Source organism: Tachypleus tridentatus, chromosome 9, assembly GCF_004210375.1.
Source record: "Tachypleus tridentatus isolate NWPU-2018 chromosome 9, ASM421037v1, whole genome shotgun sequence".
Lineage (NCBI taxonomy): Eukaryota > Metazoa > Arthropoda > Merostomata > Xiphosura > Limulidae > Tachypleus > Tachypleus tridentatus.
In genome coordinates this window covers 51,271,131-51,294,960 of record NC_134833.1, presented here as the reverse complement: position 1 = coordinate 51,294,960, position 23,830 = coordinate 51,271,131, and the positions used below count along the sequence as shown (strand labels likewise).

At 34.4% G+C, this 23,830-nt stretch overlaps 1 protein-coding gene across 8 annotated transcripts in view; it reads left to right on the top strand.

Annotated features, from left to right (window-relative positions):
• The window catches only part of LOC143225239 (uncharacterized), a 226,555-nt gene that overhangs the window by 91,238 nt on the left and 111,487 nt on the right, over positions 1-23,830 (top strand). The gene's annotated exons all lie outside the window — the stretch shown is intronic.

Genomic DNA, 23,830 nt, shown 5'->3' with positions numbered 1-23,830 from the left:
CCTGTGTTATATTGTAAGATCACCCATTATCTCATTTGCCTCGAGTTAGACTGGTGTGGTCTTGTGACGATTAACGTGGTAGGCATGTTCAAATCGGAACTCGGAGGATTCGTGGCTCGAGTCTCATTGCTTCACCTTGGAGCCATGGGTACGCTATAAGATTAATACTCAAATTCCACTTTTTAATTCAGAAATCCCAGGATCTTGCGATAGGTGTTGTTGACTACTTATCTTCTCTGTAGTCTATCATTTCAAAATTAGGGACATATAGTGCAGATATTCCTTGTGTAACTTTATGCGAATACACCAAAACAAAAAACAACAACACAAACATGGTGTAAAATAGTCTTTAAGTATCGAAATGTTAAGACCTCTTCATTTAATTGTTGCACCCTGATATGAAAATACATTGGAAAGTAAAGAATATAGATCGTAAGTACTATTGTGTAATAACGTCATTGCTCTAAATTGAGGCCACAACAGTTGTGTAAGAAAGGAAGATCCTAAATATATGTTTGTTTCATAATCATGGTCGGATTGTGAATGGTTTTGTAACGTAGGGTGTGTATTTTTCATGCACATATTACTATTCCTTTACCTAAGAGTGTAGTGTAGTTTCAACTGCCTTGTATTTTTTTATATTTTTATTCTGGAGGGATGTTTTTTGTCGTGTAGGAGTATAGTTGAGTAATAACGTTATTTATCATGTAAATGTCGTCTTAACTATTGATGTAGTTGTCGTACACCAGTCGGCCTGGTACGTCTTGATATGTGGGAAAGGTCTTATCGGCACTGCATATAGCACGTGTAATGTGGTTAACATTTGTCGTGTGTATTCTTCTTTACTTTCCCTTGTAAGTTTTTATAATCTTTATTGACGCGAGTAAATTTGCAAATTACTTTAATTTACGTTTACCAAAGTAATACTCATTACTGTACACACTAGGTTTACCCGTATAGGTGCGGCGTATAACCAGTTCCATTAAAATGCTTTATTGCAGTGAACACCTTCACTGTATTAGCAGTGTTTATTTCATATGTATTTCATTGTACTGTTGAGGGTTTTGCTACGTAGTTTTAAACCACTAAAACAAGTTGCTTGCCATTTCATAGGAGAACGATTGATTCATTTGTCAGTAACAAGAACGTTTACTGGTTTATTGCAACAATATTGTTGAATTAATAACAATACTACAAGCTACAACTTTTGAATCAAGTTAGTGGCGATTGTTTATTGATTCTTCTAAAATGATTCTAAAAGGTGTTTTCCTTCATAATGGTAACATATATTCATATGTACATATTGCTCATTTGGTTCACTTAAAGGAAACGTACACAAATCTCGAACTTCTTTGGTAATAAGGTCATATACAAAGAACATGATTGGCTACCTTGTAGAGAGAGACGTAAAAGTCGTTTCTATGTTGTTGAGTCAACAATCCAGTTATACATGTTTTTCGTTTTTACTGTGTGAATAGAACATCAAACCACGAAATCAACACTGGATAAAGAAATAATGGTTACACAGAGTCAACCTTTTACCGGGATCGAAAAACATTGAACGTGAAAGTTTGGTTGACACAAAGAAAGTTTTCTTACCTCCACTTTACATATAACTGGGCTTGATGCAGTTTTGTAAAGGCCTTAGACAAAGATGGCGGCTGTTTTAGTATTTATATGGGAAATTCCCAACTCGTTCAGAAGCTAAACTTTAAGTAAGGGAGATTTTGTTAGGCCTCAGATTAGTAATTGACTTCAGATGAACAGTTCAACGACGAAAGTTAAAAAACAGAAGAAGAAGCGTGGATTGCCTTTAAAGATGTTATTGACAAAGTTTTAGGAAACAAACAACAACCAAATTACAAACATATTGGTAATAACATGCTCGATAAATTCGAAGAGTTAGATTGTAATATGAGTTTGAAAGTTCATTTCTTACACTTGCATATTAACTGTTTCCCCGAAAATCTCGGTGCTGTCAGCGAAGAATAAGGAAAATGTTTCATCAAGTCATCAGGAAAGGTGGAACATTAACATGATGGTTGATTACTGCTGGTCATTGAAACGAGATGCTCCAGATGCAATACATTAAAAACAACAACGCATAGTTTTGAGACTAAAATACGTAATTTCACAAACTAACTGGAGATGAATGATAATCCGTATTTCTTTGATATCAGTGTTCTTCCATTTTATTCAGTTTGTTTGTATTTTTGTTAAGAAACATAAAAAAAATATTCATTGTGGTAAACGAAATAATAATGTGATCAAAGGACGAGGTTTTCCCGAATTGTAAAAATTCATTGCGTAATAGAAAAACAATGAATATTATTTCGAAACCTGCGTAGCTGAATCATAAATAAGCAGTTATAAAAACCAAAACTACTTTTTATGAAGTTTAAATTCTTAGGTCTGTATTATTTGTTGAATATATCGAAAATACAAGCTGAGTGGCATAATGATTGAATTAATATGTTAAACCAAGAACTCGTATTTATATGCACTATTTATTTCACACATAATTTTCAACTGCTTTATTTCATTAGTAATTTATTTCAGAAATGTGTTATAGTTCCTTTTACTAATTCCTCTCGACATCCTCATTGTTTGCTGATACTCTTGGTGCTTTTTGGGCCCAAATCAAGATATCATGATGAACCTGTTCTTCAAAACCTGACAAAGAACTAACCATGTGAAAAGCAAGAGATATTCAGAAAAACCCTGCCACGTTGAAGGTCTTACCATGTGCTTTGGTTGCCATTTTTCGTGGCAAAAATATAAATATTTGACCTTAATAATAAAAGTACTCATGTTTCGAAGAAAAACACTAAATAAAAATATTTAGGGATAAAAATTGGGCCTAAACTGTGAATTCATTACCTAAGCAAACATATTTTTGTTGTTGTGGCTTATGGTAAATGGAGCCGGGTAATAACCACCCTGTGACAGTCTATCGTCCTACCAAGTTTGATTAAGATTAGTCCAAAGACTGCGTAACAGCGCTCGGACAGGCAGATAGCTTTTTCCTTTATTTTTTACAAGTATAGATGAAAACTGTAAAACTTTATGAATTTCTTTTTAGTGGCACTTAATTAAAAATAAAATGTTCCTCGGATAGGGATATCTGGCATGTTATTTCCTTGCTCTCTTGCATATTCTGAAGGCTTAATTTTTCATACGAACAAAAAAGACTGCTTAATTTGTAACAGGTTGGAGGCTCTCAAAGGTTAGAACTTCGTGAGCCAATTATCTGTAATTCGACGTAATTCTTAAGTCGTTTCAGCGAGCACCACGTTTTTACAGGTATACTAGCTTTTTCTTTGTAATACGAGACTTGCGTGCTGCGTCCTATGCTTCTGGCAAGGTAATGTAGATGGTGGCAGAAATTAATGGAGATATAATAAACACGTTTACTCGTAAAACAACCAGAATATACATTTACAACATTAAAGTACGAGACAAGCAACATACGGTATGCCTAACATAACGTACATGTCAATAAGTGTTGATGGAGAAAGCATATTACCCATGGTTAGAAGAGCTTTGTTTGTTTGTTTTGGAATTTCGCACAAAGCTACTCGAGGGCTGTCTGTGCTAGCCGTCCCTAAATTAGCAGTGTAAGACTAGAAGGAAGGCAGCTAGTCATCACCACCCACCGCCAACTCTTGGGCTACTCTTTTTACCAACGAATAGTGGGATTGACCGACACATTATAACTCACCCACGGCTGGGAGAGCAAGCATGTTTGGCGCGACCGGGATGCGAACCCGCGACCCTCAGATTACGAGTCGCACGCCTTAACACGCTTGGCCATGCCGGGCCGTTAGAAGAGCACTTTTGGTCATTTGTAAATTCTGTGTTTCACATTGTTTCTATTATGAATGATTTTGCGTTCCCGCAATATTGATGAAATTCTAATCGTGTTTGATGCAAGTTAAAAGTAACCTGAATTAATAAGTATTTCTAATTTTAATATTGTTAATCTTGGCAGAAAAATAGAATAGTATTATAAATAATCTCATGGAAAGAATGGTCATCTCTGAATATGCGTATTTTTACTGAAGGAGGCACACTAATCCTAAGGATCACCATTGTCTTCATTCATATGGATTGTGGTGTTGGACAGGTGATTCTTACCTTGTGCAGATACAGGGTGGCCCGTAAGTCTCTACCAATCCATATATCATATGTATCCAGTGTATCTGTGTGGTGTCACCAGTATTCTTGCGCTCATGTACCAACGTACTTGTCACAATACGCTCTTCAAGTGTAACTGGGCTTACATCGGCAATATTTCTCTGAAAAAAAGAGAAATTTATAATACATGCGTAAGACCCATCAGGAATACCACCATTTTGAAGTCTCTGATAACCTCCCAGCCATACTCATCATACTTCAAGACTTCTAGTAAGGTCTTGACGCTGTTGTATTCCTTTTTGAGGTGCACCGAAAGATAATTAAATTTTAAAATGTCTAAAATTTGTATAATATAAAATCTTACTATTCAAGCAAACAAATATTGTCTGTGTTACTTCCTAGAGTTTTGTTATAGTGCTCGCAGGTATAATGAGGTGCCTAGTGTTTGTCTTGATCCCTGACAGGCATGGCGAAATATACCTTGTAGGCTTCACACATTTTAACAGATGCTGTCACAGAGTATTTTTTTCGCTCTTGTCTGGGCTTGGCATGGCCAAGCGCGTAAGGCGTGCGACTCGTCATCCGAGGGTCGCGGGTTCGCGCCCGCGTCGCGCTAAATATGCTCGCCTTCCCAGCCGTGGGGGCGTATAATGTGACGGTCAATCCCACTATTCGTTGGTAAAAGAGTAGCCCAAGAGTTGGCGGTGGGTGGTGATGACTAGCTGCCTTCCCTCTAGTCTTACACTGCTAAATTAGGGACGGCTAGCACAGATAGCCCTCGAGTAGCTTTGTGCGGAATTCCAAAAACAAAAGAACAAAAACAAACGCTCTTGTCTTGATAAATTGTCCACATACATAGCAGAGTGCGTCTGGAGAATGCTTGCAGTTTCTTGATGCCATCTCAGATAAAATCAGATAGGTCTATGTGTTCACTTAGGCAGCTAAGACTAAACTGAAGTGGTGAGTTGTGAACTCCTATATATATATATATATATATATTACTATGAAAAGTTCTAGAAAGTTCTTGAAAATCATTGCAAGTTCGAGAAAATTTTCTATCAGCTACTCAGCCCTGAATCTACCAGGAATGTTCTGGAAAATAGGTAAATTTGAAAATTTCATTACCCAGATCACAAAAGCAAAGTGTGAAGAACAAAATAGGTCTTTTCCACTTACTTTAGGCATAAGGAATTGGGAAATAACACTTTCTGCCCAGGAACAAGAAAAAGTAAAAATTTTGTTACGTTGTGTAATAACTAAATTTGATTAAGATATGTGATACACGTTTTACATGTAGTTTGGTGACAAAGTTTAGCTTTGTTTAATATAGAGGGTATAAATTTGGAGCTGCTTCAGATAAAGGTAAGACATATAATGAATTATTGTTTAAATTTATTAATTCAAATTTAAAAGTGATTTTTGAGTGGAAAATTTGCTCCAGTTTTGTAATTTGATTAGTAGTGAATGGTTTTAGAGATTTCAACTTAAGTATAATGTTGATCAAGCAAAACATCGGTATATTTAACAGGGTAAGAGTACGACACGTTTGAAAGCAGCTTTGAGCAAATTTCAGTGATGATTATTTTGTTATTATTGTTCAATGTCACTGTTATAATTTATTTCGGACGAGTCTCCGACTTATATTACATGCGTTAACGTATTAATATTTCAAATAACTGGAAATTTTAACTTGAACTTAGTAGTTAATTAAATGTTAATATGTATTAAATTTATTATATTTCCCAACAAGATTGATACAAACAGTTTCCTTTTTTAACACAAATATATTTTCATATACAAAAATAAAAAGCAATACAATTTATAATAACAGTTATTACTAATAGTTATTATAAATGATGATGTATATATAAAAATAAGGTAATTTAAGAATTTGGTACTACTTTATGGAGATGTACACCTTGAGTAGCATATAAAAGCACGACAGTCAAAGTAAACTATCACTTTACTGATGTCATGTTAATTAGTGCCTCTACCATATTGGGGACAGGAATGCTAACTTCAAGAGGTAAGTTTTATCTTACTTACCCCCAAATGGTGGTACCTTATTTTCCTTATTTTTTATTTAATTTTTAATTTACATTTGAAAAAGTGTTTTTATGTGGTATATGGAAAATAGGTAGTGTAGGAATATTGGTTTGGTTTGTTTTGAATTTCGCGCAAAACTACACGAGTGTTATCTGCGCTAGCCGTCCCTAATTTAGCAGTGTAAGACTAGAGGGAAGGCAACTAATCATCACCACCCACCGCCAACTCTTGGGCTACTCTTTTACCAACGAATTGTAGGATTGACCGTCACATTATAACACCCCAAAGGCTGAAAGGGCGAGCATGTTTGATGTGACAGGGATTCGAACCCGCAACCTTCGGATTACGAGTCGAGTGCCTTAACCACCTGGCCATGCCGGGCGGCGTATAGGAATATTAATTAGTCTTAAAATACGTTAGAATCACATATTTATCAATACAATCCTGAAAATACACGTTATAATCACGTTCTTGTCACCGTAGCCCTTAGAAACGCACTCTAGAACAATTTATTTGTCAACCTAGTTCTAAAAAAACATTTTAGAATCACGTACTTGTCAACCTAGCACAAAAACAAACATTAGAATCAATTTTATCAATGTAGTCCTTAAAACAACACACGTTAGAATTACATAGTTGTTAATGTAGTCCTTAAAACAACACACGTTAGAATTACGTACTTGGTAATGTAGTCCTTAAAACGACAAACGTTATAATCACGTAGTTTTCAGTGTAGTTCTGAAAGCGACACACGTTAGAACCGCGTGCTTAGGGACGTTATCGTAAAAACGTACACAGATTAGAATCATATAATGTAAAAAATGTTAATACGAAGGTATTAACTCCATCAGTTTACGGTGCGTGTTTTTTTTTCTTTAATTTGCTCGAAAACGTAACATCCTTATACCACAAGCCTACTTTGTAAACAAGTAAAAAGAAACTGTCGTCACGAAAGAAACTATTAATCTTAGCTAGGTTTTGTTTTTATTCACAAACATAGGAACCCCATCTTGCTATATTTTCTATGTTTAATATTCGAAGAAATATGTATTATTCCGAAAAATAATGTGCTTGACGTTCATAGAAATTTGAATGATCAACCAAAAGGGAAATCCCCACACGTTCTGTATACCGGATGCCACGGAATTTCACCTTGCAATAACAGGACGTAAAAAACAAAAGGTCATTTTCAGCAGTATTCCATTTCTTCTTTTATTTGTAGTTCGGTCTTGAAATACTTTAATTCATGATAAGAATCAAAATGTATGCAATTTAGTATATGACATACTAATAATGCATAGAAAACTTTCTCTCCCTCTGTCTCCCCATAAAACGCACCTCGTTTAATGAATAGTTGTGGTGCTGAAACAGCATTTTGCTTGTTTTCTTTTTCTATTACTGTAAGATAAAAATAAAATATTTTATTATGTATTGTCAAAATAGAAGAGGCCTAAGTATTTCAAATTGCCTTTTTTAGTATCGTGGTATTAATACCACACAAGTATATATTATTTATCTTCATGCTTAACAAAATTTAAGAAACAAAAATAGCTCAGCGTCCATAATGCATCATGCAATGAAGATAGAAAGTTTGTTTTTAAGTTCAAAGCTATACTGGAGACTATTTGTGGTCTGTCCTTTATGGGTACTGTGGGAAAGAGCAAGGTAAAAAAATATTTCTCACAAATTAATAAATGCAAAGGTTTTTTATTTCTTGTTATCACCAATTTCTTCAAAAATGCATAATTTGTTTAGTTTTCTTTTTAATATTAAATCAATAATGCAAATGTATTTTTTATCTATTGGTAACAAGCACGTGCCCTCCCACCATTTTGTCTCGGTAAATTATCTCGCATTTAAGTTCTTAAATAATACAGTTATGAATGAAGGAAGTCATTAAAATAAGAATATAGTGATTTAGATTTAGAAACATCATAAAAGTAGAACATTTCTTATAATATTAATTTTCTAGCAGGTAGGAAAGCTCAGTAATCCCACCACCAGCTACATGTGTGCTAAAAAGAATATTTTCACAAACTCTTAACAAACGGATAATCTTCTGCTTATTCGTACAGGTATTTAAGATTATTTGAAGTGTGGCCATGATAACTTCAACTTTTTTTTCTGATTTAGTTAAATGATTTTCATTTTGTTTTGTTACATCAGTTCTATTTGTTATAAACAGCATTTATGATATAAAACTGACTTGATATTTGACCTGCTGGTAGATCCATTTTGTAACTGTGTTGAGAAGATGCCACCAGTTGAATATGTTCAATATGTTGATTCCGAAGCTCTTTTTAAAACATTACTTCATTGCTGCATATTTAAATGATTTTGGATAATGATCAATAATTTGCTTGACTATGTTTTGATATTCATCATTTTAAGACAATATTTATTGCAATATCTAAATACAAATGGTATTGTTTGGAAGTTTTTAAACTTGAGGCAAGTAATAGAAAATTAGAACTTTTAGAATAATAATAAAATATCTGCTCATCTAAATATTTGTGTTTAGTGTTTAAGGAACATGTAATAGTTGTATAAAAGGAAGTGGTCGACATTTGTTTCTGTATTTTATCAAAGAAAGTGGTTCAAAAATAGCTTGTATGTTTTATCAGAGGAAATGATAAGCAGTGGTTTGTCTATTTTATTCGAGGAAGTGAATAATTTATGGTGATTTGCACATCTTTATTATTTGTTCTAAACAAATAAGAAATTATATTGGATTATACAAATAACATTGTTATATTACTTTTTAATAGCTACTTTGTAAATAAACAATATCTGAAAATTTTAATTTAAGAATTAAAGTGAAATAACTTGTTATATCAAACATGATTTGTGAAAAAAATGAATTAGCAAAAATGTAGTTTTGTATTTAGTGATTTGATAAAAGGTGAAGGTTTTGTAACAAAAAAAATATATCCAAAGCAGGAGTTAAAAGACATATTTATTTTTAACTGCTTAGTGACTTGTAACTTTTTAAGAGTACGATTCAAATGTTTTTGTTGACCAGTTTTATGGTATGTAAAATAAAAACAACTTAGAATCATATAAAAGAAATTAAGAAAAAGTTCAACAACGCTTCAAAGAAAGAAATATTGCGCAACAATACCTTTGTAGCAGTAGTTGTGTGTCTATTTGTATGTGTGTGATTCATAGTCATATATAGATTTAAGGTTAATACTCCTAAATAACATACAACAATACCTCAATAATCAGTAGTTATATATCATAGTTATATATTATAATTATAATAATAATACTCAGTTTATGTCTGCCCTGAAAATGCGCGCGGAACTTAATATGTAAATACGCATACACCCGAACGACATTTTAACTAATGCAAACAAAAAGCGGATGTAAATATATTTTGGTACACATTTGGTACAAGCCTACCAAATTTTTTAAAAACATGTAAGATTGGGTTGTAGAATTACATTGTAAGTATACTTATTGATAGTATGAAGTACAGTAAAGTTTAGCCGAAACGAAACTGAAAAAACTTACACAAGTTACAGTATCATCTGTTTTATTGAATATACGCCGTACTTAATAAAGGCTTAATTAATGTTAGGCCTAAGTCAAGCGAACTTGTAACTTTTGGTATCTGTAGTTATAATAGTTTTGTTTTAATCTAGAAATCGTATATTTAAAGAAGCACTGTTGTAATGAAGATATTTTGACCGCAAATATTTTGCGGGTCTCTACTATTATATATTATATTCCTTCTACATACTGGCTATCAATGTCTAAACTAACAGTGATGTGTGTTATAAAGTCGTATGTATGTATATTTCAATGATAACATAAAAATTAAACCACTGTATATAGTTATGTTAATGGTGTAAAATGCTAAGATTGAGAAAGAAGCGGGCTTATCAGTTTACAACTATGATTGAAATCACGTTTCCTTTTTCAGATGTTTTTCACATTCCTTTTAATCAGTTTGTTATAGATTTCAAATCATTTTATTGCGATGAAGAATACATCAGTAGTCGTACGATGTTTTCTTCGGATAGGGCGCTCGACTCGCAACCTGAGGGAGGCAAGTTTGAATCATATTCACATCAAAGATGCTCGCCCTTTCACTCGTGTGTGCGTCATATTGTGACAGTCAACCCAGTATTCTTTGGTAAAAGAGTAGCCCCAGAGTTGGCGGTGGGTGATAATGACTAGCTGCCTTCGCTCTAGTTTTACTTTACTAAATAAGGGACGGCGAACGTAGATATCCCTTGTATAGCTTTGTACGAAATTCAAAGCAAACAAAAACAGAAACAGTTAATCATAATTAGCATTTGTTGCGGCTCCTTTTAACGCTTCTGTTTTAATTACTTGAAACTGAAGTTCAGGTCAAGCAAGTGTGTTAATGTTAACTTCAATCACTGGCAGAGGTCCGGCATGGCCAAGCGTGTTAAGGCTTGCGACTCGTAATCCGAGGGTCTTGGGGGGGGGGGTTATAATTTTGCGGTCAATCCCACTATTCGTTGGTAAAAGAGTAGCCCAAGAGTTTGCGGTGGGTGGTGATGACTAGCTGTCTTCCCTCTAGTCTTACACTGCTAAATTAGGGACGGCTAGCACAGATAGCCCTCGAGTAGCTTTGTGCGAAATTCCAAAACAAACAAACATCACTGGCAGAATAAAGAAACTCGGGCCCTTTTCCAGTACTTACATTTTTATACAAACAAAGAAAAATTGAAAAAAGACATCTGTAAGCATGTTACTAACTGTGAAGTTTGTAATAGTAATAGATTTAAACCCTTGTCACAAAAATTTGAAATATCTTCAAATTATCCATTGAAAACATACTCTATACAACTTAGAAAGTTACATTATGGGGCTGTTGATATTTAGATGAACTGGTGTTGACGCAGTATGTGGACCGGTCAATGAGTTTGTGTGTGGTTTTGTTCATTTTAATGGCATTTTTTTTTCTAGCTGCATCAGGTGGACTTAGTTGTTGCAAACCTGTTTCGTATAGAGATTGTAGCTGTATTGCAACTTCATAACTAAATCTAGTGAAAGAACGAAACCTGATGTCGAAAGAGGTCGTAATTCGAATAACCTTGAAACGTAATGATAACCATGGAAAATAAAGGGAATCTTATTATGTTTACTTGATATTGTAGGTTCTTAAGTCACGCGAGTTTCATTGCAAGTGGGTTACGACATAGCTTTGTCTCTTCTTCCCCCTTTATTACCGACTGATTCTAAAATTTTATGTAGGTTATAAGTCACTTAACGTCTTGAAATGCGAGCATTCTTGTCCTAGTTATACCACCAGAATGTAATAGACAACGGGACACGCGCTGTCCAATCACAAGTAACATCTAATGCAACGAGCTAAGTTTTCTCACCGATTGGAAAGCATCTTATCAGTCATCGTAAATCTTGTCACATTGGAACGTGAAAAAAGGCCTTAAGGTTGGACGTCTATAGAAATATTTGACTTGTTTTACTTTCAAATTGAAATAGATTATTATGCGGTTGGGGGGAGGGACATATAATATCAGAAAAATATCTTAAGCAGGGACTTAAGGATTTCTGCATCTAGTAATTGTTTAGTAGTAATTGTTTGCTAGGTGACTACATAAATTTGCTCTATACAGGATATTGGAATGTTCTGCCACGTTAAATAATTTTAGAATTCAGAGTGATTGAACCATTTAAGGTTGAATGTGATACGAAAAAAGTCCTTTGTACCATGTTGGTGTGTAGGATTTATTAAAAAGGATCATCTTGATTAATTTGTTTTTCTATCTCAACAAGAATATTTATTAATATTTCAAATTATATATTGTTGAACTGATCGCGATTTTAATATCATTATAATTCAAATTTCGCGTTATCTACTTCTTTGCCTGAATTATTTTTTGTCATTATATTTAGTCCTTCCACGTAGGGTCTTTTGATATAGTTCTGAATTTCGAAGTCGACTTCGAATCTGTTTTAAGCTGTGGTGCTTTACAAGACTGACGGACAGTTTTGTAACGTGAATGATTGGTGATTAGTGTTGCTGACTGGCTTTTCTTCCTTCTCGCCACGTGCTCAACATTAAGAACAATGGTAGATAATAAGAGCAGTTATACAAAGTATACATATAGACACTATGCAGTTATTATATAGCGGCAAAGGTTTTTCTTTTATTCGACATACTGTTAATGCACTGTGATATTTGTAGGGAGAACAAGAATAGAAATGGTAATTAAAAGTATAATCTTCGAGCTGATATTCTGGTGACAGTAACGGTTATATTTTACTTATTTGATGGTTAAAACCAATCTTGTTAGTTTTATCACACTACGTGTTTTTGAGCGTTGTTTTGAAATACACTATCTTACGAATATTATCATTTTAAGCACAGCTATATAAAAACATTCGATACAAAAATAACCCAAAGTTATATATCGTGTGATGCACTGGTGATTGTAGAATACAGTGATGTTGATGAAAAGGAGCCACTGGCATTTCGAAAGAAGAAAATATATATATATATATATATATAAACTTTGCAGTTTTATAAATGGTACTTTTTTTCTCTGACATTGAAGAAAATTCCATTAAAATCCTTGAGATGGTCAAGCAGTAGATTTCCCACAAGAGGAAAAAAATGAAAAAGATAGATAGATTGGATGAAAAGAAGAAATTGTAACAGTACAGAAAGAACTAAGAAAAATTGCAATGACCAAGTTCCATCAGTAAATGTTTTGAGAAACAGGCCGATCTGTATTTTTCCAGGCGATGTCATATTGGACGTTAATGGTCTTTGGAGAAATAATCACTGAGGGGGAAGTCACTGGCTTGAAAATGTATCAGTGCGGTTAAAGACTACAAGACTGGTTATTTCTCTTGTTGTTAATACTGTTTTTACAGGAGCTTTGCTCTGACTTATCGAAATCTCTAGCTTTTAGGGAACCTCGTTCTAAATGAAACCCCCTTCTGTAAGCAACAATAAAAAAACTACTGTATTGTTTTATGATTACAATCATATTGTGTATATTGTTTCTGTAACATTGTTAATACAAGATCTCTCGGTGTTCTGTTGAGTATGAATATATGTAACTGATATCTTAATGTATATAGTAGTAGAACATAATGCTGTTACTTTTAAAAATTCATAAAAAGATACAAGTGAGATACTGATAAACTTATAAACGATCTTTAATTCTCTACATTTACATTATTATTTGAAAGTTAACGTGACATACATTTCATAAACATAAGCATTACTAATAGATCGCCACCATTGGCATAGTGGTATGTTTACGGATTTAAAACGCTGGAAACCGAGTTTCAGCTACCCATGGTGGGCGAGCAGAAATAATCCACTGCTTAACTCTGTACTTAACTTCAAACAAAGCTATCAGTTCCTGTTGTTTGGTTCCACTGTGTATTTCTGTAAAAGGAAAATTTGAGAGAATAATGTTTTTATTATTTGTTTTTGTGTATCAACAAGTATTTTATTTTAATACACAACCCTTGCTTTGGGAATGATTTTCCTGTGGGTTTAAGAAAGTCTCCAGATGTACTTGCTATATAAACTTTTCTCAACAAGCATTATATTTAAATTCTGCGAGTTCTTACAGTCTGTGATTGTATTTTTGAAATATCTTTACAAAGTACACATCAGGTATTGGTCGTGGTAAGAAGTACCATAAAAAGGCTCGCTTTAATCATTTTTATATTGTACAGAAGAAACAAGTAAAAACATATTCTGATTTAACAGTCCCAGCGATTTGACGCGTGGTATAACATTGTGTATCGTTCTTTATTGGTATTGCTAACACTATTCATCTTTATAGGATCATATGTGGAACAGCGCTGGAACGAGAAAAACTGGTCGATTTTGTATTCTTCAAATTCAGACATGTAAAGCTTATAAGCTGTTCACAAACGTAGTGCAACCCTTGTTGAATGGGCAGTTTAAGATGTGTCTTTTGAATTTTCAAACCATTTTATTCTCACGCATACTCTATATAATACAAACATCCCTTTCGTTATGGCACACACAAAGACTGTGAATGCAGAGCGCGTGCCTAAACAGACGAACCATAAAGAAGACGTGTAGCATTGACTACCACGAACTTGACTTGCAAGTAGTGACAGTTGCCAACTACGAATAAAAAAGAAGCGTTCAAACTGCAGGCTAGTGTTAAAAAGCCCAGAGTGTTACTGTAGAACAGATGTAAAAGGAGTTGGAGGAAGAAGCATAATTGTGCTTCCATCCGTTCCACTTACAAACCCAATAACCCATGACGTATATAGGGGGGAGGAAGGGAAATAGAAAAACTGAGGGATCTGCATATTCCTTAGAAATATTCAACAGACAAAACTTGCACAATGCTTGGGGAAATGGAACAGAGTATAAGGAAGGAAAGTTAGAGGAGATTGAGGGACAGGGGGACAGAGAATGTTTTATGGTGCGTGTTTCCTTTTTTTGTTGTTCAACAAAGTTGTTTTCACTTAGGCCCAACGATCTTTAAAATTTCGTTCGTGGAACAAATTTCTTTGAAACCACAATCCAGTGTTTCATTTTCACATGTACTGTATTTAATAAATTACACATAAAATGCCCCACAGAAATGTTATTATTGTATAAACATTTTGTTGTTATAACTGAAACTTGAAACCGTCGAGACTTGGTGAAACTCCATTATTACGGAATTGAGTTAAAAAACCAAAGACAATTGTGCGTTTCATAAAAACTTCATTTATTAACGCCCGTGGTTTCGCGCCTGATCATGCCTGATGTATGCGCCTGATATCGGTGAAACTATGGTCGTTAATAATAGATACAATTTTAAGTTTCACAAAAACTTCAATTTTCTTTTTACTCAGTTCTGTCATATTGTTATTACATTTTAAATTAAACACTATTAACTAGATTGTTCTTGATATATAAAACTAGTCCTTGGTCCGAATGTTAATGCTTTTTATTCATCTGACAAATCTAATTGTTGATCATTACATACTATACTGCTGTTATTTTATCATTTTAGTTTATCCACGTAGCTTGTTACAAGACACCACGTGTTTCTTGTTGGAGTACTTTTGCATGAAAGATAAGGAATATTAAGTGATTTGGAGTGTTCATTAATTAAATCGGTCTATAATATTTAATATAACAGATCTGGAAGGAAACGGCATGCGACATGGGTTTGGAGAGTGCAATAATATGGTTTGTTGACTGCTTTGCTTGTGGCTCTGAGTAATGATGGACTGACCTTCATGGATATCTTCTCGCTCGCAAACTCAACCATCATTGTTCTTCCTGCCTGGCTACTCAAAACGGACACCCTTCATTATTTCCACATTTCCAACGACCTAATGGAGAGTTTAACCGACGTTCCAAGTTCGAGGTGACTTTGTGATTGGCATATTCTCGCGTCCATTGATTCAGAAAGGGCCATAAAAGTCGCACGTTGTAGCGGCATTTGTCTTAGTCGTAACATCCCCTGAGGCTGTGTTCTAGCATGTACTTATAGATCCACTCTGTACGCCCCCTCCACAAACAATGATTGTCATGTACCGAAAATTCCTTCTGAACTTTACAATGTAAAGTAATAAAACTTTTCTAACGGTGCATAAAAACTTACTTAAACACACATACATGTATTGAAATTATAGCTTTTAATAGGGGGTTGAAATAGCGAAATGTCTGAATTCTATGTGGCTTGAAAGGAAGAGGATAATGTTATTATATGGAAAATATTTGACATTTTATAAACAGCAAGGATGTTTCTTTATTTTGTATAATTGTGAAAAGTTATACTCATTACCCCGATGTTGAACTAACAGATTAAAAAGGAAGGCAAGCTTGGTCAACAACACTCACCGTTATTCTAATCGAATAGTGTCTTTGACCGTCACTATTATAATGCATTCTACGACTCCGAAGTGCGAAACGCGAATTTGTGTTAATGGGTTTCTTTGTTTCTGGAATTTTGCACAAAGTTACAAGAGGGCTATCTGCTCTAGCCGACCCTAATTTAGCAGTGTAAGACTAGAAGGAAGGCAACTAGTCATCACCACCGACAGCTCACTTTTGAGCTACTCTATTACCAATGAAAAGTGAGATTGACTGTGACATAATGACACCCCCATGACTGAAAAGGCGAGCACGTTTGGTGTGACCGGAGAGTCAATGGGACTCGAACCAAGGGATACTCACATTCACAGTCCATCACGCTAAGTATGAAGTTACACTCGGCCCATATGTTTTATTTTACTGTTTTACTTGCTGTCTTTTAAACTGTTCATTCCATCGATTTGATGATTCACTTTGTTATTTTTTCTTTCGCTGTGTTACCTTTTTCTTATAGCTTCAAATGTTCTTGTGTTTTCTATTGTTCGCGATTTATCGTTTAATATATTATTGATTTTAGAGTTTCAAACCAGGCCGAGCTCACCGTTCGAAAATGTTTTACATCATTAAGTTGAACTTGATTAGTCTATGAAGAGCCCGAGCTTGTAACCGGTTGTTGCTTTTTTTTATACAAATAATCACTTTGTTAACTGTCTTTTACGATACACCAAAGACATTAAGTTTGAAACGTAAAATTGAAATAATTTCATTAAAACCAGTGGTTCAAAATTTGCCTAACGTTTCAATACAAATATTAATACAAATAACTAATTGAAATCGTTTACCTAAAAACACTGATGCTAATATCAAGAATTATTATTATATTTCCTTAATAAGTCAAAAGGAAAACTGCAGTAGTTTTTGTAGAATATATATTATTCATAAAATAATTCTAGCATAAAAATGATATCCACTTTAAAAATCATAGATGAGTTTTGAAGATTAGCAAAATCCAAAGGGATTAAACAGATTTTGAAAAGTGTTTTAAGAAGGAATTAATTACACGTGAAAACACATTGTCTTACTCTACCCTCACTTGCATAAAATAATTAAAAGTACCTTTCAAGTATTTGTAAAATTTTTTTCTACAAATTCGCTATTTTAGAGTTCAGTTTCTAAAAGACAAAAGGCACTGGATTCTTGTTCAGTTGTGGAATCTTATAGTAAAAATATTATCGAGTACACTGATTTGGATATGGCCGAGAGGGAATTGTGTAAATGATTATGTCAGTCACATATAACTTTTTCAGCCGTGGGGATGTTATAATGTGACGGTCAATCACACTATTCGTTGATACACATATAAATAAAGTAACTCCAAATTATGGGAAAAATACTGAAATCGAGAGAATTTCATGCGAATTAGGCCTTATGATCGAAACGTGCAATTGTACCCCACGCTCCTTGGAACATCTTTGATATCAGGAAGTTTTTCATATTGTATTCTTCCTAAGTATTAAATATATTTCTTAAAAAGACTAGAATTTTACAGAGTTTCCAATTTTAGTTTATCGCTTGTAAAATCGAGGTAGCTAAATAACGGTTTGTGCAAAGAAGGTGACAGTAGATTAGAAGAAATATCTTGTTTGCTTATACATGTTTTGTCTTAGTTATGTGTTGCCAACTTACATAGAATGGCGTCTCGAAATTACTCATCTCTTCCATAGCTCCAATGTTAGCTTTATTTTGTTTTCTCATGAATATGAGAATGACTATATTAGAGTATGTAAGTCTTCAAATACAACTCATGAAGAGGCATGGAACGTCAGTAGTTTTGCTTTACTCCAACATGTTATAGCTCTCTGTTTGTGTGTTTGTACGTTATTATATTAGAAAATGCGTTCGACAGTTTGTTGACACCCTGTTAAGATAAACATTCATACCACTCTAAAAACTCAATACTTTTACTAACAATTTTTCTAAGAGATTGGGTAACTTGTTTAAATTATGAGGTCATCCCTTAAGTAATGTGCGATTTTAGGTTCAGAAAGAAAGGATTTCAAACGCTTTTAATGTTATTTAATTAATAATGTATGTTCCATTATTATTAATTACTTCCTGCCAACGATTCTCAAGCTTCTGAATGTCACTTCTATAAAATTCTTGGGGTTTGGATGAAAAGAATGTAGAAAGGGTAGTTTTGAAATCTTCATGTGTTCCAAACTCTTTTCCATCAAGATAGTTCTGCAAGCATTGGGATAGATGATAATCAGATGGGAAAAGGTCTGTAGAATCAGGAGGATGTGGAAGTTTTCCCAGTTTAGCTCTTCAATCTTTGCAGATGTGATCCTTGCTGTATGGGGCCATGCATTATTCTGGTGTAACACAACACCTTTATGACTGATCAAAGCAGGCCTCTTTTCTTTCAGTGCAACATTCAAGCACTCTAACTGTTGACAGTAGAAGTCTGATGTAATCATTGCATTGAGTGGCAGCAACTCAAAGTGAATCACACCAACAACATCCCACCAAACACTTAACAGGACTTTACTAAAGTGGAAGTCTATTTTGGGTTGTGCTTTAGCCAGTTTACCTGCATTAAGCCATTGTCTGTGGCGCTTAAAATTTTTAAAATATATCCACTTTTCATCTCCAGTTACTAACCTGTGCAAGAAAGGTGAGTTACATTCACGAGAGTGTAGAGAAATGCAAATGTCCACTCTTGCTCTAAGGTTGGCTTCTGTCAAATCATGGGGGACCCATTTTACAAGTTTTGACACCTGTACAAGCTGTTGCAGATGATGGTGAACTGTTGAATGCGTTGAAATAAGTTTCTACTAGTTCTTGAACTGTTACAGCAGCACAATCTTCATCAAGTGCAGCCAGCAGCAAGTCATCATTAAACTCAACAGGACGACCTGAACGTGGTGCATGACTTACGCTGTAGTCACCTGATCTGCACTTCTGAAACCACTTTCGACATTTTCTTTCATTGAGAAACTCTGCACCATAAACACCTTGAATGTTTCATGTAGTTTCTGCTGCACTATTGCCTTTTTTTAAACTCATAAAGCAATATATGCCTAATGTGCTCTTCAGACACATCTTCATAAGGGTTTATTTGATTACGATCTGAAAAAGTGGAGTTGGGTTAATTTCTTTTATTTGTCTGAACATTTTATACACGTCCTACTACATAGTTTAGTCATTAAAACCTTCTACAAAGACAGAAACGATGATGCACTTTCTGTATTAAATTTTCGGACATTACTAATGTCCTAATATTTTCGTTTTTGACCAACTCTGTGATCTATAGAAACATGATGATAATTTTGGCAAAATTTTGATGTTGTGACTGAGTAAGAGACTGTGGTTAAGAGCTCTTTACTATACCGTTTTGGTACACGAGGGGGAACCAGCATCAGCTTTTTTTTAATGATGGTAAAAGTTTTTTTTTTCATTTTTCTAATATATTTTTCATAACTTATAATATTATATAATATCAATTCAGAAATCCAACTGACCAAAAATGATTAATGGTTCACCTCTCTGTTTTTACCTTAGTGAGTAGTGTTTTATAACGTTTTGTTTATTAATCATTTACTTCCCTTTGTACAACATCAAAAAGGCATTTAAAACTGATAAACTTTACTGTTTTTTTACACCAGGTATGATGTAAGACACGTTATTCTTTCCCATATATTTTTGGGTCTACATTATTTTGAACACTACCTTGAAGAATCATGTGTTTCTTTGTTTTAGGCTTGCCTTCAGAGTAGAAACTACCAGATATACGTTCCAATATTTCGATTAATAGTTCAAATGGTTATTATTTATGAAGAAAAAAAAATTGAATAAACTCTGTGATTGCTTTTAAACTACGTTGAATTAAGTTTTAACTGTTATAATTGAACGAATAAATTCAATATGGCGAAACTAAGTGATTTGGATTTAACTGATAAAATTAATATTCAAAAGAATCGGTCATACTTGCTTCCTCGTGGCTTAGCAGTAAGTCTGAGGGTTTACAACACTAAACAATGGGTGTCAATGCCTAATGGTAGGCACAGTTCAGATAGCCTATTGTGTAACTTCGGGCTCAACAATAAACGAAAATCAATTTTGTTTTCTAAAAACTTTCAAATTCCCCTGCTCGCCATCAGTGAGTTTACAAACTTGAAATGCTAAAAAGCCTCCAGGATTCGACTTTTCATGGTGGACAGAGTGAATATTGCCTATTGTGTAGCTTTTCACTAAAAAAACAACAAAAATACTAAAATAAGGCTCTGCAGTGAGGGTGTTTAACCATCGATGTTAATTTGTTCATGCAAGGTTTTGATTTACTTTGTTTCATATTGTAAAGATATTTTAAAACAAAGTGTAAATTGTAAAGTTATACAAATATTTGTTTGTGTTAATAACTAACGATGCAGCGAAACGATTAATCTGAGACTAGAAGTATCGCGGGAATACGAATGACTAGGGGCAGTTCTGTGTTTATTTCATAACACCTGTCGAAAGAGTAGCACAATTTAATAAAAAAACTGTCGCTAGAGAACAGCGTCATAAAATTTTATCCTATCTGTATGTGATAATTATAATATAGTAATGAATGTATGTATTGCTTGTTTGTTTTTTGAATTTCGCGCAAAGCTACTCGAGGGCTATCTGCACTAGCCGTCCCTAATTTAGCAATGTAAGACTAGAGGGAAGGCAGCTAGTCATCACCACCCACCGCCAACTCTTGGGCTACTCTTGTAACAACGAATAGTGGGATTGACCGTCACAAATGTAACTCCCCCACGGCTGAAAGGGCGACCGAGATTCGAACCTGCGACCCTCAGATTAGGAGTGAAACGCCTTAACACACTTAACCGGGCCCTTAATGAATATATGTCATAATTATAGTATATAGTAGTGAAAGTATGTCATACAGTATTTTGTGTTCAGTGTGTAATAATTGTAGTGATGAATATATATCATAATAATGTGACGTATATGTGTAATAATTTTGGTATACTATTGAATATTGGTCATAATTATAGTGAACTTGCGAAAGATGTTTCACTTAATTGTGTGTATTATATCTGGTTTATATATAAATAGCATAACTACTGTATGACTATTTGCGTTCACCCCATTGCTCTTAAAATTACCTTAAATAATAATAGTTTCAGAATCTCAATGAACAATTAAATGTATTTCTCTTTCTATTTCCAATGTGCCCCTCAGTGGAACAGCGATATGTCTGCGGCCTTTCACCGCGTTTGGATTGTTAGACATTTAAACTTGTGAAACATTTATGCCTGTGGCATTTTTATATAGTTTTCAAACGTCTGGCATTTTTACCTCGCATGATGTCAAACGAAAAGCACCCCAGAAAAGGACATACCACTTTAGCGTATCAACCCGGAATATTTAAGTTTGAATCCCCTTTGAAGACAACATCAAATGAGTATCCTTCCAATAAGGCAGATCTAAATTTTGAGCCCCTTTGGAGACCGAATCAGATGAATAGTCTTCTAATGCATAAGGTAGAAATTTGAACTCCTTTTGATACGGAATCAGATGAATAGCCTTCGAGTACGGACGATCTAAGTTTGATCTCGTTCGGAGACGGCATCAAATTAGTAGTGTGAACAACAGTCTTTGATATTTAATAATAAGTTGGTGTGTTATCGAGTTAACAAAGGAAGTGGACCTAGGGATTATTTACAGTGGCAACGCGTCGAATAGAGTATGGTAATTAAAAAACATCTGGAACATTCGTCAATTTAAGATGTCTAACACTGAATGAAAGTTGTATGTTTTCATATACAGGGTACTATATTAACATAAAGTATTCGTTCGTTTGCTAGTTGAAGTATGTACTGTAGTAAATTTTCATATGTTGTTTCATAAACCTAAAAACCTGTAACACAATTTCTGCTTGAAGTTAGTGTATACACAAACATATACATGTACATACAGATATATGTATCTAAGCATGTGTATCTTAGAAGCTTGATTTTAATTCATCAATTCATCATTGACTTAGAATGTGTTATCTAAACACATGTTCATATGATAAAAGTCGTGAAGAGCAATGTAATATTGATCTGGATAAAAAGATGCCCCCAGCTATAAATGAAGACATCTTCACGGACTTACTGATTGGTTCTTTTAGTTCCCTTTCACGTTCGCCAATTGTCCAGTCTTATTCGAGATGGACTGGCAAAGTGTCGCCTTGTGCTCCATATAACTGATAGATCACGTGCTGCTCGTCACTCTTTGTCGCCAATTAATCACGGCCTCATTCCACGCGCCCGTCGCTGGGTTTTGTTTAAGTTTTTTTGCCTTGTTGTCTAGCATTGATGTAATAGATAAGCCAATGTATAAGACAATAAAAAAAACTAGTAAAGTATACATATAGATTAGTTTCGTGAGAAGGAAGGGATTTTTATTGACTCCTTTTTAATATGGATAGTTTTTAGTTTTAAAACTAACGTTTTTATTTTATTTTTGCATAACATTAAGAAAGTACAGAATTCTTCTTCTTTTAAGATTAGTTACTAGTGAATTGGGAGTAATAAAATAGTGCTACATTTGATTATTGCCTACATATTTAGATACACTCATATGCAGATATCCAATGTTAAAGTAATACGATGCGTGTAGGTAAATAACGTTTTACAACAGTGCTGGTAAATAAGTAGATATAACCCAAGGACTTTGTGCTATTCACTGTTTTTATTCAGGATATATTACCGCTATATTCACATTGTTTCTTATCATTTCAAAGAGGGCCCGACATGGCCAAGCGTGTTAAGGCGTGCGACTCGTAATCTGAGGGTCGCGGGTTCGCATCCCGGTCGCGCCAAACATGCTCGCTCTCCCAGCCGTTTCAGCGTTATGATGTTACGGTCAATCCCACTATTCGTTGGTAAAAGAGTAGCCCAAGAGTTGGCGGTGGGTGGTGATGACTAGCTGCCTTCCCTCTAGTCTTACACTGCTAAATTATCGACGACTAGCACAGATAGCCCTCGAATAGCTTTGTGCGAAATTCCCAAACAAACAAACAAACAAAAAATCATTTCAAAGAAAAACATAAACTGTTTCTCGCATTTGTAAAATACTTGGAACACAACAACCATATTGTTTCACTGTCAAGATGTTTACCACATCTGTCGCGGTTGTGAAGCAGTTTTTATAATTTTTGATATTAGACCTTTTACGCTGTATGTTGTATATTAATAAAAGTTTCGAAGGGCATGACTCGACGTAAACACAATGGTAGTGTTACAGGGTGAGCCCTTAACAACAACCATTCCTACACCGTTTCTAAACTACTGGACTTCTGAACCACTCAGTGTATAGGTGTGTATTGTTTCGTGGTGTAAATAAATGGATTATAAAAGAGTTTTCTGACAAACTGGACTGCTTAGTTGCAAGAATTATGGTTTTCATGGTTTCGCTGTGTGGTAGATAGTTACGATAATCTTTTATATCGAGATAGGTCTTCCAGTTTGTTAGCAAAGGGTTAAAGAACAGTAACACGCAAATTTCTTATTAATGCATGTATATTTCTTTGTTTATTGCATTCATATGTTATATACACACCTCTTGTAACTGTCTTGGCAACAGTAAGATTTCTCTGTTCAGGTAAGAAATATTGTAAGTGTTACGAAAGCAGGCTTTGCCTAGTCCATTTCTGAAGAGCAACCGGTCAGTTAAACGGTAAGTTAGTGTGTAATGTTAATAGAATGTGCACCTGGAATAATTCCCTAGGAAAATGCTACAGTTAACAGCCGCTAAACTTGTTTTCTGGTTGATTCTCTTTCGTTTCTCACTCACTCC